The following is a 14,200-nucleotide window of genomic DNA, read 5'->3' as shown; positions in this document are numbered from 1 at the left end:
TCTATGCGTGCCCCTCCCACCCTTGTGTCCACCCATCATTGGCCCATGAATGAGGCAGCAGCTCCCTCCTGGCCTGATGATAGGGCGCATTGCATGCAAGTGCAATGAAAACACCTACATCAACACAACCAACCAACCAACCAACCAACAAGAAAGCACTTGCAGGATGCTAGAATTTGAAGTGACCATAGAGGTTTTTCGTTTTCTGTATGTATTGAAATCTAGCTCAGAGAGGTAACGAAAGCTGCCTGCAGTCCCATAGCACAGCCGGGACCCGGGTCAGCTTGCTCTAATTCCAGTTTGTCTCTGCCATAGCACACCGCTTCTCCAGGCGGCAGTGATGGTTAGAGTGGGAGCAGGCCCCTTAATTTCTCGGCCTCAGTATCCTCATCTGTGAAGTGCGAGAGCTAGACCTGATCCCTAGAGTCCACTACCTCTAATTCTCTGAAGGTCGTGTCTCCTTTGATTTCCCAGATTAGAAGAGAAGAAGAAATGGGTCCCCCTCCTTTCGACCAAAGGCAATTAACCCAAGCACACAGTGGTGTTTAAAATAAAATTTCAAGTGGGAATGTACTCTTTCTGCTCTTAGAAGCGAGTTTCTGATTCTAAGACTCTATCAAGTGAGAAAATTGCATTGCCTTTTGCCTCATAGCACTGTCTTATTTTCAGCTGAGCTGCCTTAAGGACTAAATTACAGGAGGGACTTGGAACCTAGCTTATCTCTGTGACTGAGAAAACAACAAAAACTCATCATCCTGTCCCTTTATTATCATCCAATCCCCCAGGAGGGAACTTTAATAGCTCCTCAGTTGTGGTCTTTCTATATCTTCTCCACTGCCTGGCTTTTTATTTTGTTCAGACTCTCAGGGTCCATTATGAGGGATTGGGAAAGAGATACAGTGTAATGGGTCTTTAAAAAGATGCATTTGAAGATTTCTTTCTGATAAAGGAAATAAAAATTCCTAGGGATTATGTGATTTTTTGAGAAAGCAAGCATATTTTGTATGAACATTCAGAAAAAACAAATTGCATTACTCAACACCCCATACAAAATAAAGAAAATGTCAATAGAACAGGAAAATTTCAGGCTTTCTGCCAAAGAAAAGCAACCAGCCTTTTAGTATATTCAGTAGATCCATAGAACCTGATTAAATGCAGACTAACAATAACTATTTTTTGAATCTCTGCTGGTAAAGGTTGGTCCCACCACTAGGCTGTGTCCCGAACATGGGACCTCACCTCTGCAAACACGCTTGAGCAGGACATTAGCAACGAAGCCTCCCAAGTCTTTCCTGACCAGACCTCTCTCCTGTGTTCCAGATCACAAGCTGAGTCTGACTATTGGACATGTCTTAAGATGAATTCACCATCTTCCCTGCTCCTTCCCCATACCCGCCCCTGTCCTTCCTCTGTTGTCTCAAGGAATAGTACATATACCCACTGACCAAATCAGGAACTAGGAAGGAATCTACATTCCTTTCTCTCTCTTCCTCTGTCTCCACTTAATCCATTAAAATATCTTCTTCTACTTTCCAAATGTCTCCCAGAGCCATCCCGATTGTCACTGTCCCGGCTGCCCCTTGGCTGCTGGAATGATTTTTCTTTTTTTTTTTTTTTCAACGTTTATTTATTTTTGGGACAGAGAGAGACAGAGCATGAACGGGGGAGGGGCAGAGAGAGAGGGAGACACAGAATCGGAAACAGGCTCCAGGCTCTGAGCCATCAGCCCAGAGCCCGACGCGGGGCTCGAACTCCCGGACCGCGAGATCGTGACCTGGCTGAAGTCGGACGCTTAACTGACTGCGCCACCCAGGTGCCCCTGGAATGATTTTTCGAACAGGATGATCCAGTTATGATCCCCCGGGCAAAATCTCCAGGGGGTCTTCCTGACTTACAGAACAAATCTGCACTGTCCAGTGCAAGACGCCACCTCAGGTTTGGACCAGCCCATGTGCCCACGTGTCCAGTTGTATTTCCTGCTCTGCCCCACACTGTCACCTCACATCAGATTCTCATGCTCAGGGCTCTCTACCAGGGCTCCATACCTTTGCCGGCGTTGTTCTCTCTTCCTAACCACCGACTTCAGCTTCTGTACCTGGGAAACTCCTGCTCATCTTTCACACCTCAGCTCAAACCCAGCCTCCTCTGAAAAGTCTGCCTTGTCTCACCTGAATCCTGTCTTCCCGTACACCTGCATGTTTGCATATATTTCCATTACAACTATTGAATTATTGTACTGCAGCCCTTCTGTTGTGTGATTCTCTCCCCTGCAGTCTGTGAGCTCCTTGGAAGATAGCAATTTGTGTTGTTCTTGGTATCACCAGCACGTACCGTGGTCCTTGATACTTAGAACAGACTCAAAAAATAGTTGCTGAATAAAGAAGTGAACTTTTTGACCTGCCTTGTCCAAATTGTTTGGCTAAGCCAGAGGTGATTCAAAGACAATTTCTGTCTTGTTACACTGGAGTATTCTTAAACTGGAGTGGCCCAGGGAGGTGGGTCATCCAAGAACAAGAGTTGAACCTCCTTTCCTCAAGCACATGTTTGGCAAATTCTTTTGCCTTGGGTTTCCTTATGCTCTCTTGGGGAGAATCACTAGACTAAATTCAAGAATTGCATCAGAGGATATTTGACCAACCTGGATCAGAATCAACCAGCTAAAATGAGATAGACTCAAAGGGCTAAGAAGTTTGAAATCAGGCAGATATATATTTGAATCCTAACTGCAGTATTTACTACCTGTGCACTGATTTACTCATTGATTTGACAATCATTCCTTTTAATGGTCTACTACATGCCAGAGGCTGTCCTAGATCCTGGGAATAATGAAGTCTAATATTACTGACGCACTTTGCATGTGCCTAGCATGCCCTTGACATGTGGTCAATATTATCAGTACATTCTTTACTAGTTTTGACATCTAAAATTCAGACACTGACACCCTAAGGGATGAAAAATATGTCAACATGGCATTTAAATGTGGTATTTGGTATGGCACTAAATACATACAGTTTTTGAGGAATTATTCCGTCACCCAAGTTCCATCAAAATTATAAAACATGCAAAAGTCTTGGCTCACCTCTTTCACTTCCTCCTTGTTCCCTTCTAGCACAGTGCTCGCCCTTTATCTCATATCCTACATTCCCACCCACCATAGCATTCTCATTTTCCAGAAGTTTAAATTAAATCAGACTACCTAGAGCCTAATCTCAAATTCACCAAATCCATCTTGAACGTTGCCTGAATAAAATAAATGGGTGTTTGCGAGCAGTCCATCAACCCTGTATATCATCCAGCGTCCCAGCCCCTACGGGAGAATGCCCTCCTGGGGCTAACCTGGATTGAGTGGATTTTGAGGGGCAAGTCTGGCCAGGAGAGGGTCTCTTCCTTAGAGATTCAGATTTGCCAAAATGGAGAATAGGGGAAGTGGAGTCGGAGGGAAGGCAGGGAGTCCAAAGGCATTGCCCAAACAAGGGCAAGGAACTGAGGCAGATACCAAGGGTTGGAGAAATAATCCAGGGTGTGAAGGAGCCGTGGACTTGAGTCTAGTGCCTGGTGGACTGAGCAAACGGGATGTGACCTCCAGGAATGCACGAGACAGGGCTGCTGCTGCCCCGGTGCTTTCTGAGCTGTGATGTGAAGGTAATCTGCAGAAACAACATCTACATCCTAAATGGTCCTCCAGTTAGTGGACTATTTGGGACATAAATTTTTGAGCAGATGGAATTCTGATATTCCTTGCCTTCTGAAATTTCAGGAGGACACATATCCTTCCCCTCTCTACCCTTCCTACATACACACAAAGACTGATGGTCAAGAGGTTAAATAAACATTATTGAGACAGTGCTGCCTCTAGGAAGAATGATCTGCCTGAAAGATATACAGAGGTATACGAGATATAGTCTATGGCCGTACCACCCTCAACGCACCAATCTCGATTGATATGCAAGATACAGTGTTACAGTATTAAAAAAAAGAAGTTGCATACAGTTCATGTAGCTTAATCCTATCTTAAGTTTTGAAAAAATAATACTCAGGTTGTGTGAATACGCATACAAAACTCTGAAAAGGTTCCACACGAATCTGTCAACACTAATTGTTCGTAGGGTTAGGGAAAAGCATTCCATTTATAAATGTACATTTATAAAAAACAAACAAATTGAAATACCCCAAAGCACTGTTGAATAGCTGTGTCTGCACCCCACCCCCCTGTCCTTTTTCACTTCCGTGGGGGACTCCGAAGCTTGGGCAACTCAAGAAAACTGTAAACATCATCATCAACAGAAAAGAGGATGTGGGCTGATGCACTAACAAATGTGGAAAATGCCAAGGTTTCCTGTTGTTTTACGTCTGTTCTTAACAATAAGTAACAATAATTGTATTGGATTTTATCTTGTGTAATTTTACCCACACGGCTTTCTGGTTCTGTGACAAAAAGACCTAGGTGTCTTAACTGACGGTAAGTTCAATAGAAACCAGCTGTAGGCGGACAAAAAAAAATCAAATGCAAAATTAAGCTGGATTAATGGATGTGATGTTTGGTTCTTCATGGTGTATTGTTCTCTGAGCTGGTGAGAGCACAGCTCGAGCGATACAAGCTATCATTTATTATAAATGTAACATGTGCCCATGGTAAAAAACAAACAGTTCAAAACTCTATGAAACAAATCGTTGAAGTTCTCGCATCTTTCCACCCCCTACCTATTCCCCACGGTTCTCTGATAGGAACAGTTTGGAGTGTTTTCTTCTAAATGCAAAACATTTTATAGACATATATAATTTTCTTCCACAAAAGCCATCACTTTTGAAAATTGCCTTTCGTTTCTAAATCACAGACATCAAAATTGAGAGATTCAGCCTCCTACACACGGACATTTGTCCATGTCTAAAGAGTAGATTCACAAAAATACAATTTCTGGGTCAAAGGGTATATTTATAATTTTTGATAAGTACTAATAAATCCTTTCCAAAAAGGTTGCATGGAATTCACATTTTAGAAACCTGTACACACACACACACACACACACACACACACACACACACACACGAGTGTGTTCAGAAAAACAGTTAAGAGGGTAATATGACATAGCCATTGAATGTATGGGTTTTGTAATAATCCACTTCATGTTTGAGCTGTGTGACCTTGAACGAGTTCTACAACCTACAATCACAGCCCCTTTCCTCCTGGGTGGATGAGCAGATTTAATGGACACTTTCTATAACAAGATTACCACAGTGTTTATCACATCAGGAGCCCTTAATAGATACTATTAATGTGGGAAAATCTGGAAAACAAGTGTCACTAGATAATAGAAACAAACTTTCTGTGTGTTTCTTATTGCCTTAAAATATTTGAAATGTGATCATGTGGAATCAGATTAGACATCTTCTCTACAGCTCCAGAAGACAGACAGGGCTACTAATGGGTAGAGACGACCTCACTTTTCCCAAAAATAAGATGAGTTCAGAGGCCCATAGATAATTCCATTTGGTGGGCCTATGTAAGAAAAAAGAACACAAAATTATGAACGCACAATTTGGTACAAAGTCTTTGAAAGGCCATACAAGCAAAGATCTCTGTGAAATTTAAGATTCAGTGAATCTACTTTTCGATAAGTCACTTTTGAGGTGGTGAGTCTTCTGCGACTAGAAAATTATTTTCAAGTCGTACCAGCCATCCCATAGGTCTAGAAATAATGCAGGTAAGCAAGTCAAAATTTTTTTCTTTATGGTATTCTCCAGTTGATTCCTATAGTGGGTGGGAGCTGGAGTAGCTAACATCGAATAGATCTGAAATTCCTCAGTTTCTATGAATCTAGAAGTTATTACCCTATATAAAAATGGCCTAAATATATGTATTCAGAAAAAGAAAGAACAAGTAATTCACAACGTTAGTTATTATCTTATACAATCAGTATGAAATCAGAGTTAAGTTTTTTTGGGGAAGCAAGGATTGTGTGATTGCAGTGAAACAGGAGATTGGAAAGGGGACTGGGCAGGCCCAAGAAAAGATGACAGGAGGAGACAATGGAAGGAGGAAACCAGGAAGGGAGGAAATGAGTAAGGTTGGAATATCATTGGCAGGCTATTTGGATTCTTAAAGAGAACGTGATTCTTGAGCCATGGGATTTTTCGTTAGCTTGAGGCGAGAGAATGGCTGGTGAGAGTTAAGGCAGTTGACCTCAAAGAAGCCTCGATGAGGAGCCTGTGAGAATGGACACATGCCTTCTCGCTGTGGTTCTGTCGCTGGTTAGTTGATCTCAACCAGATCCCAAGAGTGCCTGGTAGTGTTTAACAGCAGTCCTGGGTTCAACTTCTGTTTCTGACAACCATTAGTGATACCATCTTGGGCAAGTCACTTAATTTCTCTAAGCCACAGGTTTTCCCTCTGTGAAAGGGGATAGTTATACTTACTTTGGACATAGGTTTTTGTGATATTTAAATTAGGTAGCATCTGAAACATTTTCAATAGTTCCTGACACAAAGCAATTAATATATGTTGACTGTATTTATTGATTTTTTAAAAATTTTGGACACCTACCAGATACTGGTTTTTTTTTTTGTTTGTTTGTTTGTTTTTTGTATCAGGTGTAATTGGTATTCCAAACAGTATAAGATAAGTCCTCTAGGGGCGCCTGGGTGGTGCAGTCGGTTAAGCGTCCGACTTCAGCCAGGTCACGATCTCGAGGTCTGTGAGTTCGAGCCCCGCGTCAGGCTCTGGGCTGATGGCTCAGAGCCTGGAGCCTGTTTCCGATTCTGTGTCTCCCTCTCTCTCTGCCCCTCCCCCGTTCATGCTCTGTCTCTCTCTGTCCCAAAAATAAATAAACGTTGAAAAAAAAAAAAAAGATAAGTCCTCTAGGAGTATATAATCCAGTGAGTAAAATTATATATTATTATTTGCCATTCAAAGCAGTATTTGTTAGTTACATATTAACAAAGCAGTATTTGTTAGTTACATTCTAAAGGTTATTTAGAATGCAGAGGTGACTCACTTCGGGCTTCAATTAGCAAGCGTTGTGTTAGAGAAGGCATTTTGGATGAGTCTCCCAAAAGGGGCAGAATTTTAAAATTGAAACTTGTAAGATATATTGAAAGAGCTACCATTGATAGATACTGAACCAGTACAAATTATTGAGGCAACAGGGAAATACACAGGTAATTTTAATTGTAATTTTTTAAAGTTTATTTATTTTGAGAGAGAGTGAGAGAGTGCAAACAGGGAGGGGCAGAGAGAGAGCGAGAAAGAATCCCAAGCAGGCTCCATGCTGACATCTCAGAACCAATGTGGGGCTCAGTATCACGAACTGTGAGATCATGACCTGAGCCGAAATCAAGTGTTGGGTGCCTAACTGACTGAGGCACCCAGGCGCCCCCAGAAAGTTTTCTTATGCCCCTTGTAAGCCTCCCTCCTCACCCTAGCTTCCATTTTCTGGAATTTTATATCAATGGAACGGCTGAGCTATATGTAGGCATATGTTTAATTTTTTAAGAAACTATCAAACTGTTTTCCAAAGTGGTTGTACCATTTGATATTCCCACTGACAACATAGGAGAACTCTAATTCCTCCATGTTCTTGCCAACACTTGACATGTTCAGATTTCTTAATTTTAGATATTTTTATGGGTGAAATGGTATCTCATCATGCTGTGTGTGTGTGTGTGTGTGTGTGTGTGTGTGTATGTGTGTTTAAGTAGGCTTCACACACAGTGTGGAGCCCAATGTGGGGCTTGAACTCATGACCCTGAGATGAAGACCTGAGCTGAGATCAAGAGTTGGATGCTTAACCAACTGAGCCACCAGGTGCCCCATCACAGTTTTAATTTGCATCTTTCTAGTGACCACTGATGTTGAGCATTCTTTCATGTGCTTGGTTGCCATTAGTATTTGATGAATTATCTGTTCAAGTCTTTTGTCCATCTTTTCACTGAGTCGATCATTTTCTTACTGTTGCATTGAGTTGTTAATATACTTTTGGATATAAGTTTTGATTCAATATATGATTTGTAAATGCTTTTACTATTTTTCCATACTACTGAGTTCAATCTCTTAATATTTTGTTGAGGATTTTTGCATCTGTGTTAATTAGGGAAATTGGACTGTAGTTTTATTTCTTTTTTTCTTGTTTTGTTCTTGTTTGTTTGTTTTGGTTTGGTTTGTTTTGCCTGGATTTGGTACCAAGATAATTCTGGCTTCATAAATGAATTCATAAAATGAAATGTTCCTCTCTCTTCCATTTTCTGGAAGAGATTGTGTAGGATTGGAGTTATTTCATCTTTAAATTTTGTTAGAATTGTCCAATAAAGCCAGCGAGGCCTGGAGATTTCTGAAGATGATTTATTTTTTGCACATTGATCTTATATCCTGCAACACTGATAAATCCATTTATTAGTCTAGTAGCTTTTTTGAAGAACCCACCAAATTTTCTACATATTTATTCTGTAATAATTATAATAATAATAATTATTATATTTATATTATAATTATTATTATAATATAATAATTATTATTATAGAACTTATTCTATACTAATATACTAATATACTAATATACTAATATAATATACTAATATACTAAAATATATATAATATATATTATATATTATATATAATATATATAATATATATTATATATTATATATTATATATTATATATTATATATATTCATTCATTATATATATGATAATATATATTATTATATTATATTATAGTATTATATATATTATAATATATATATTATTATATTATATTATATATGTTATAACGTATAATATATATAATATATAATTAATATATTACTAATAATATACTAATATAATATACTAATATAATAATATACTAATATATACTAATATAATAATCCTATAATAATAATGATTTATCATAGAAATGAAATAAAGAGTTTTATTTCTTCTTTCCTAATTTGGATGACTTTTTTTCTTCTTGACTGATTGCCCTGGCTAGAATTGGTAGTACAATATTAAAAAAAATTTTTTTAACGTTTATTTATTATTGAGAGACAGAGCATGAGCATGGGGGGGCAGAGAGAGGGGGAGACCCAGAATCTGAAGCAGGCTCCAGGCTCTGAGCTGTCAGCACAGAGCCCAATGTGGGGCTTGAACCCACAGACTGTGAGATCGTGACCTGAGCTGAAGTCAGACGCTTAACCGACTGAGCCACCCAGGAGCCCTGCTAGTACAATATTGAATAGAAGTTGTGATATCAGATACACCTGTTATGGTCCTGACTCGTTTTTGTTTTTAAGAAGAAAGCATTCAAGTTTTTAATAGTAAATTTGATGTTAGCTATAGTTTTTCTGTTCTTTTTTTATATGCCCTTAATTAGCTTCAGGAAGTTTGTTTATAATCCATTTTGCTAAGAGTTTTATCAGTAATGGATGTTGGATTTTGTCAAATGCTTTTTCGTATCTATTGAGATAATCATGTGGTTCCCCTTTTTGAGTCTGTTAAGATGGCAATAAATCTGTTTTTATAATCCAGCAATTCCACTTCTGGGTATTTATCTAAAGAAAATGAAAGCACCGATTTGAAAAGATATGTGCACCCTTGTGTTCATTGCAGCATTATTTCCAACAGCCAAGATACAGAAGCCACCTAAGTGTCTACTATAGATAAATGGACAAAGAAGATGTGATACATATATTTTTAACAATGGAATATTATTCAGCCATGAGAAAGAATGGAATCTTTCCATTTGTGACAACATGGATGGACCTAGTGGTATTATGCTAAGTGAAATAAATCAGACAGAGAAAGATACATACCATATGATTTCACTTACATGTGGAATCTAAAATCCAAGCAAATGAACAAACAAAACAGAAACAGAGTCATAAATATAGAGAACAAATGGGTGGTTGCCAGAATGGAAGGGGGGAGCATATACGTAAAATAGGTGTACAGGATTAAGAGGTATTAACTTCAGTTTTCAAATAAACAAGTCACAGGATATAAAGTATATGGTCAATAATATTGTAATAATTTGGTATGTTGACAGATGATCAACTAGACTTAGCATGATGATCATTTCACAATGTATATAAATGTGGAATCAGAATGTGGTACCCCTGAAACTAATATAATATAGTCTGTCAACTACACTTCAATTAAAACAATAAAAATTGATTGATTTTTGAATATTCAAACCACTCCTGAATTCCTGGAATAAATCCCACTTGATCATAATGGATCCAATTTGCTAAAATTTTGTTGAGAGTTTTTGCATTTATTTTCATGAGAGATACTGATCCATTGCTTCCTTATACTATTTTTGTCTACCTTTGGTATCAGACTAATACTGGTCTCATAGCATGAGTTGGAAAGCAGTCCTTTCTCTTTAGTTTCCTGGAATTCTTTCTTAAATGTTTGATAAAATTTACCACAGAAGGCATGTTGCCCAGAAGAGATTTTATGTGTGTTTGGGGTGGAGTGGGTGGGAGAAGTTTTAAACTACAAATTGAGTTTCTTTAATAGATACACAGCTATTCAGAATTTTTATTTCTTCTTGAATGAGCTTTGATAGTTTGTGTCATTAAAGGAATTTTTTGATTTCATTTAAGCTATTGAATTTATTGGCATATAGTTGTTAGTAATATTCACATATTATTCTTTTAATATCTATAGAATCTTGAATGATGTCACTTCTTTCATTCCTGATATAGATAATTTGCATTCTTTTTTTTTCTTTTACAATCAGTGTGGCTTTAAGTGTATCAATTTTATTGATATCTTTTGGTTTCGGTGTAGGCTTACTGATTTTATAAATTTTCCTCTACTGGGTTTCTGTTTTACATGTTTTCTCAATTTCTACTTTGATCTTTATTATTTCCTTCTTTTGTTTACTTTGGGTTTACTCTGATTTTTTTTTCTAGTTTTTTAAGGTGGAAGCTTGAGGTCATTAACGTAAGATAGTTCTTTTCTTTCTTTTAAATTTTTAAAATGTTTTATTTATTTTTGAGACAGAGAGAGACAGAGCATGAGCAGGAGAGGGGCAAAGAGAGAGGGAGACACAGAATCTGAAGCAGGCTCCAGGCTCTGAGCTGTCAGCACAGAGCCCGATGCAGGGCTCGAACTCACGGACCGTGAGATCATGACCTGAGCCAAAGTTGGACGCTTAACCAACTGAGCCACCCAGGCGCCCCAGATCATTCTTTTCTAATATAAGCACTTAGGACTACTAATTTTCCCTTAAGGACTGTTTCAGTGGCACCCCAAAACTTCTGATCTATTGTGTTTTCATTTTCATTTAGTTAAAAAAATACTTTCTAATATCTCTTTTCATTTCTCTTTTGATTTTTTGGGTTACCTAGATGTTACTTAATTTCCAAATATCTGGGGATTTTCTAGAGATCTTTTGTTTACCCATGTCTAATTTAATTCTATTGTGGTCTGAAAGCATACTTTGTAAGACTTGTATCCTTTTAAATTTATTGAGAGTTGTTTTATGGCCATGAATATGATCAATCTCACTGCTCATGCTGGTTTTCCATAATCCCCAAGTTTCACAGATGTAGCCTGTTCCCACTGTGTGAACAGTGCGTTTCATTAGAAGAGAGGAACACTGAACTTGGGGATTCATGACTTTTATAGCAAGAAGCAGCAAGACTGCTCTTTGTTTATGGGTAGACATTACCTCATCTGTCAAGGTTGCCCATTGCAAATACAACCTCGAGAAATGGCCTCGATAAACTGCTGCCAGGGTCCTACAATTTTGGCATACCTGTAAGAATATGTAGGCATCCTCAGGACCCCGGTGGATCACCCCTCCAACGATGTCACTGAAACTCTTTTCATTCTTTTGGATTATTTTTTTTCTCTCTGTATTTTGGATAGTTTCTATTTCCATGCTTTCAAATTCACTAATCTTTTCTTTTGCAATGTCTAATCTGCACTTAATCCCACAGTGTATTCTTCATCTCAGATATTGTAGTCTTCGTGTCTAAAAGTTTCACTTAGGTCTTTTAAAAATATCTTCCATGTTTCTATTTAACTTTAAATTTTTAAAAAATGTTTGTTTCTTTTTGAAGGAAAGAGAGAGACAGAGCATGAGCAGGGGAGGGGCAGAGAGAGAGGAAGACACAGAATCCCAAGCAGGCTCCAGGCTCTGAGCTGTCAGCACAGAGCCCAACATGGGGCTGGAACTCACAAGCCACCCAGGTGCCCCTCTTTAACTTCTTGAATATACAGAACATAGTAGTAATAACTGTTTTAATGCCCTTGTCTGGTACCTAATTTGTGTGTCAGCCCTGGGTCAGTTTTGATTGATTGTTATTCTCATTATCATGGATGATATTTTTCTCTTTCACCTGAGGGAATCTTTGATCGCTTGCCAGATTGTGGTTTTTACATTGTTGGGTGCTGGATATTTTTGTATTCCTATAAATCTTCCTGAGCTTTTGTTCTGCGATGTAGTTCAGTTACTTGGAAACAGTTCAGTCACTTGGTAACAGTTTATCTCTTTGGGTCTTGCTTTTGTGATTTTTATGACTGTTTGATGATTTGCTAGTCTGGGTTAGAGTCATGCTCATTCTAGGAGTAGCCAAGGAATAATTAGTTCCACAGTACTGACACAAGTCATTCCCAAGTACTCTACTCTGCTCCACTGCTCTGTGAATTATGAGTCTCTGCCGTCCGGTGGTTGGAGCAGACACTCGCCTGGCCCTGTGTGAATGCTGCGCAGTCTTCCCCTTACTCCTCTGAGATGGCTGTCTCAGTATATAATTTAGTGTAGGGGTAATTTCCCCCCACTTCTGAATACTCCATCTGATGCCCCGTGAATTGTGAGGTTTTCCACTCTGGCTAAGGAAAACAGGAACGACTCAGGCCCTTTATGAATTCCAAGGACCATTGTTTCTGGGTCTTTTGGCTGCTTCTTTCCTTGGCCTCAGGTATTTTTCTCCCATGCATTCACTGATCGGACTAGAGGGACAGTCTCTGGAAATCTCCAGGGTTCTCTCTTTTTGCAGCTCTCTCCTCTTCTGTAATTGGGTCTTGCAAAATCTAGCCACCTTGGTCTCTCTGAACTCCCAGCCTAGTGAGACCATTGAACTATGCGTGGGTCCCCTTTTATTGTATTGCACCTTAGAATCTACCTCTAGGCAATAAACTGGGGAAATCATAGTTTTCATGTTTTTTTTTTTTTAATTTCCTTCCATCATCCTCCTTCTTTGCCTGATGACCAATGTCTTGAAAATCTTTGTTTCATAGATATTTTTTCCCTTGATTTTGGTTGTTTCAGGAAGGATGGTAAATCTGGCTTTTATTCCATCTCATCTGCAATCTGAGGTTCCCCAGTTAATTTTTTTAAGACTAAGATGACAGTTTTTATCATTGTCGATACAGTTTCTAATTGTTAAAGTTTAGTGGCAAACTTGTTCAGAGAGTATGACTTTAATGCACAATATAAGCTTAAAATCTTAAATTTAAATCCAGGCAAATTAGTTCAGTCACTGTTTCCAAGAGTGCTTATTCCTTCCACAAATATTTGAGCACCTACTAAGTAGCAGACATCCTTCCAGTTGCTGGTAATTCCGGCCGTGAGCAAGGCAAAATTTCTGCTCTCATGGAGTTCATGTTCTTTCTAGTGAGTATGTTTCACAAAATGTTAATGCAGCATATATGCTAATTTGTCAAAGTCTTTTTGCAAAAAGCTCAAAATAATAAAAGTAAGTGGTGTAAAAATTCTGAGGAACAATGATAAATCTGAGCATAGTTTCAGCTTGAAACATGTGAAGAAACTAAAAGCTTTTGAATCACAAACAGCTATGGAGCGTCTGTGGGCAACTTTTATTCAATTTGGACATGAACTTCAGAAGGCACGTTTCCTGCCTATCAGCTCACATCTAGTATCCCAGTGTCTGGATTACAGTAAGCGCTTAATAAATACTCGATGAAAAAAAATTTCAACCTGCTTGTCCCAAAGGACCTCACCTCGGTTCCTCCAGGGCATAACCGATAGGGAACAGCTAACCAGAACCACAGGAATGAAAAGGCTTATGTGCAACATATCAAGGCGGGTTTTAAGTGTAACATGAAGCTGGCTGCTCGTCCTCCATTGTCAGTTCTTTTAAATTTATGACTGGCAGCTGAGAGCTGATACTTCCCGCCTTTGGTTCGGTTCCTGACATTCTAACACGGTTGATCCAAGTCCCCGGCCTTGATTTCCCCCAGGTGAGGGCGGGTA

General features: G+C 38.8%; 1 pseudogene; it reads right to left on the bottom strand.

The window, feature by feature from the left end:
* Positions 1-14,200, bottom strand: part of LOC125147557 (glyceraldehyde-3-phosphate dehydrogenase-like) — a 72,592-nt pseudogene that overhangs the window by 57,691 nt on the left and 701 nt on the right.

Source organism: Prionailurus viverrinus, chromosome D2, assembly GCF_022837055.1.
Source record: "Prionailurus viverrinus isolate Anna chromosome D2, UM_Priviv_1.0, whole genome shotgun sequence".
Lineage (NCBI taxonomy): Eukaryota > Metazoa > Chordata > Mammalia > Carnivora > Felidae > Prionailurus > Prionailurus viverrinus.
The sequence above is the reverse complement of the archived record's forward strand: the minus strand, read 5'-3'. Positions and strand labels throughout refer to the sequence as shown.